Consider the following 4,990-nt stretch of genomic DNA (forward strand, 5'->3'; position numbering starts at 1 on the left):
TCCGTAACGCCCATAGAAGTGAATGGAGAGAGCTGGGACCCATATCAATCAGACATTTAAGGCATATCTCGTGGTTATGGGATTTAAGTTGGAAGTTTAGGGGAGTCCTACAACTCCCATAGACTTCAGTGGAGAGGGCAATGCGCGGCCACCTCTACTACATGTGGCTGCAGTAGGGGGTCAAGTAAAATCCAGGTCCCAGAGGTAGGATGGGAGCCCTCACAAAATTTCTTGCCCAGGGACCTCCACAAACTTTGATCTGGACCTGCTATTAATAATAATAATAATAATAATAATAATAATAATATTAATTCGAAATAAACATAAAGTAAACAGTTTTCGATTTTCCTTTCTCATGATTCCCTGGTATGATTCCAGTGGTCTAGTGTGCTTGTTTTTCTGTGATCTTGTGTCCATTCCATGTCCAAGCAGCTGCTTCTCCTGACTTTGCCTTGTTCATCAGCATGCCAGGCCCTAAAGACTTGCACACCATAATTTTGTCAGTACTGGAAATACGGTCTCCTGTAAATAATTAAACAATAGGGCTAGATGTGCGCCTTTACCAATAAAGCCAACCTTGTAAGGCCTTTACAACAAATGTATTTTTTGTAGTGTTCTCTTTGTAAAATATCAGGAATTGAAGGGTCTTAAGTACTGACGCCACTATAAACGCTATAAACCCTCAGATACTATCTCATGAATGTAAACAATGAGTCTAGCTTTGATGGTCAAAAATAAAGATTGCTTACTTTTATTAATATGTGTCGTCATCTTTTGGAGCTGAACTATTAAACCATTCCGATATCGCAAGCATCATGTGTGCTAAATTATGTTCCCAAAATGGACAAACTACTAATTTTTATAGTGTCATAACACAACTGTATCTTATCAAAATAAAATTCACTTTACCTTCCTAACAGTGTACCGAATACAATTCTTTCTATTCCTTCAACTGGGTCGGGACCCTATTCTGAGCACCTGAGAAAAACTAGTACTATCTGAACAACTCCACTCGTATAATATTATCACAATACATATCAGCTATAAAAAGGTTCTACAATAAACTATATATAATATTCAGCTTTACATATTTAACCTCCCATCCTCATCATCATCAACTTGAAATTGGCTATTATATTTAATCTAGTCAGAGGGTGCCTGAATTAATCTTTTTGTTAAGTGAATATTAAATGGAACGTATCACCTTCTTTATTAACCCCTTTCCTCCACAGCCATTTTTCAGATTTTCATTTTCGTTATTTCCTCCCCACCTTCCAAAATGCATAACTTTTTTATTTTTTCATCGATAAAGCCGTATAAGGGCTTGATTTTTACGGGACGAGTTGTAGTTTTTCATGGCACCATTTATTGTACCATATAATGTACTAGCTGGAAAAAAAATATTTTTGGGGGTGGGATGGGAAAAAACAGCAATACCTCTATTTTTTTGGGGAGCTTAGGATTTACGGTGTTCACCGTGCGGTAAAGACAACGTGTTAACTTTATTCTATAGGTTAATACGATTACGGCGGCACCAAATTTATATAGTTTTTTTATGTTTTACTACTTTTAAAAGGAAAAAAATAATTGTTAAAAATGTAATTTGTTTTGTGTCGCCATATTCTAAGAGCCATAACTTTTTTGTTTTTCTGTCGAGGTAACAAACATTATAATTCATCTTTGTGCCACCATAAAAAATTATTGTTATCAGCGGCAACAGTTAACAGTTTTCTCCCCTCTGACTGCTAGGATTGTGCTGATGGAAATAAGACAATCAGATTTGTAGCTATGGATTTTTAAACCACCAATCCTTCATCGGTGGTCTGAAAAGTTATTGTGTATAAAAGGGCCTTAATCTAGTGATTTAGAGTTTTTAGAGTTTCCCAGCATTTGTGGGTAATTCAGTCAAATGAATCCAATCATCAAGGAAGTAAGAACATTATTGAGGGAGATACAGTATGTGGCCTTATAGTGACCAATGGCCATTACTGGTTAGTTTTTATTTACTTCCACTGAAATTCTTGACAACTCTAAAGTTGCCACAGGTCAGGTTGATAGATGAGTTCTAAGTACGGTAAGTTTGTAATTCACCTTTTCTCGTTTCCTCCCTGCTGGGTTACAGAGTTCCCATGTATCCAGCTGCATCAGGTTGCTTTAGCAACTAGGCAATCTAAATTACCCCTCCTCGCTCCAGCGATGTCTTCCTGCTCGTGGCCGTGGTTCTCTGCTTCCAGTTGCCGGCCACGTCAGGTTGCCATGGTAACACTTTCTATTGAGCTATTGTGTTTGTTCCTGACTCTGATCCTAATCCTGGCCTTAGCATTTTCTCTGTATTCTTCGAAATTGTCATCTGGTATCTGCTGTCAGACCTAATTGATTTGACCCCTGGCTTGTTTTCTAATTACATCTTCCTCTCGTCCTCTGGGTTGTTGCATCTTGACCGTCCTTCCAGTGATGACCCCTGGTTCCATTCCTGACTCCACCTCTGCTTTGTCCCAGCCATTCCAGCAGCATAGCCTCAGCCAAATGGTGACTACTCTGAGGACCACAACCAGAGAATCTGACTTGTGGCTAAGGGTGAAGAATGAGGACATTCCGTAGACTCCACATCTCAGTTTAGCTATTAAAGCTCAAGAATCCACTTCTCTGCAGATAATCGTAACAATGTTCACATGTGAAAGATTTCCATGGCAGAAATTCATTCAATACATCAGAATGAAGTTCCTAAAAATCACATGTACATGCTACAGAAACAACTCTATTCAGATGATGGAATAGTTTTCTGCAGCAGAAACTTCTGTCATAAATCTGCCATGTGTGAATAAACCCTAACTGGCTTTCCAAGTGCAAAAACACAGTTCACCTTTTCAGTTCTAGATAGATATCCTGACCATCTGTAAAGGATCTGCCAGACACAGCTTCTGTGTCGACGCCTGTGGGTAATCAGTCTGCACCTGCTCCTATGTCTGTGACACTGACTCCATCTTCCACCACTCAGGATGGCAGGCTTAGGAGTGGGAGAGCCTGTCACAGCCTGGCCAGACGGAGCTAGCTCTCGCCCACTGTCTATTTATACCTGCCTTTCCTGTTCCTCCTTTGCCTGTGATTCTGCTCTGCTTGTTTCCTGGCTCTGCTGCTGCTTGAACTACTGATCCTCTGCTTGTTATTGACCTTGGCTTACTGACCACTCTCCTGCTTTGCGTTTTGTACCTCGTGCACTCCTGGTTTGACTCGGCTCGTTCACTACTCTCGTTGCTCACGGTGTCTCCGTGGGCAACTGCCCCTTTTCCCTAGCTTCTGTGTACCCTTGTCTGTTTGTCTGTCGTGCACTTACTGAGCGTAGGGACCGTCGCCCAGTTGTACCCCGTCGCCTAGGACGGGTCGTTGCAAGTAGGCAGGGACTGAGTGGCGGGTAGATTAGGGCTCACCTGTCTGTCTCCCTACCCCGTCATTACACCATCAGTACATTACTTGTGCCTGTCCTCTTAGAGTACAATGGCATTCTGTATTTAAAGATTATTGTTATTTGCATAAATTAGTATTGGAATACAGGTTTGTGTGACCTTGGTAGGAAAACTACATTGGTATCAGTCATGATCTGGAACAATATGTATAGCTAAAATATTTTTGATGGCTGTGGACACCATATAATCACAATGACACTAAAAGATTTGATATTATTTTTCTCTTTAATAACAGGAAATTTCTATGTTTTACAGAACAGCATTAAAAACAGAAATACATCTAAGTTTAATATTCAAATCTAAAATGAAGAATTAAAAAATCCAAAAATGAGACAGGACTCCAGAGATATAGAAAACGGTGCTTGCCAGTTTTTGTTAGTCCCCTAGACATTGAATGCAGTGGAGGGGAATGCTCCATTCAATGTACTCCTCACTGCTGTCGAGCAGTAAGGAGCTACTGGGGGTCCAGACCCACATTTTCACGATCGGCAGGGTTCCCAGCTAGTGGGGCCCCCATCGATCAGACAATTATTACCTATCCTTTGGATAGGTGATAGTTGTCGATTCCGGAACAACCCCTTTGAATGGAACATGAAGAAACCATTATATATTTGTGCCTATATATTACAAAATACGGTGAATTGTTCTAGTTTGTTAGTCACACGTATTCCAACTGACAAAAGAAGGTCGCTGTGCAAGAACAGTATGTGACCCCCTTGCTGTCCATCAGCGGATATCTCAAGAGTACAGTGATCGTCATAAATTTTCCTCTCTTGTCTCTCTAGCATATCATTAACCAGTTTGTCAATCGCTCTGGTATATCACAATCCACCAGAAATAGTGAGCCAAGGAAATCATTAGCACAGTCAATTAAAGGAAATCTAGTAGACAGTAGAAAGAACTGAATTTTTTGTATGGCTGTGGTAAACTCCTTGGCATATAGGACCCCTGTGTATCTTCAAAGGCTGCACATAGTATGTACACCCTTGAACTGACTGACCACCACTAGAACCACATTGTTACAAGACCATACCTCTCCAACCTTTAGAGATAAAAAAAAAAGGTCCATTAGGTACACTATGCACATTGCTGCAATACCCGCCTCAGAGTGATGCCGGGATAGAATCTGTAGTAAATACCAGCCATTGTGCCCAGTGATATAGTGGCCAAATATTTCTAGGCAACGTTCCCACAGATATAATGTTTATATATTACCAGCCATATTATCCAATCATAGTGCCCATATACTGTAGTATCATACATGCTCACAGCCATAGTGACCACTTAAGAAAAGGCCACAATGTACCTTCAGCCATGCAAATTATTTCAGCCTTAAAAGCAGACCCTTCACCTGATCCTCTTCCATTGAAAGAATGTCACGTTTGAGTAACATATATCAGCAGCCATTCTGACTTTCTTTTTCTGGGCTGATCTGTTGGCACTCTTTTTATATATTTTGTCTGTATTGATGCATTTCATTCCCAGGGCAATACAACTAAATGTCAAAAAATACCACTAATGGATCA

This window comes from Rhinoderma darwinii, chromosome 1, assembly GCF_050947455.1.
Source record: "Rhinoderma darwinii isolate aRhiDar2 chromosome 1, aRhiDar2.hap1, whole genome shotgun sequence".
In the NCBI taxonomy this organism is placed as follows: Eukaryota; Metazoa; Chordata; class Amphibia; order Anura; family Rhinodermatidae; genus Rhinoderma; species Rhinoderma darwinii.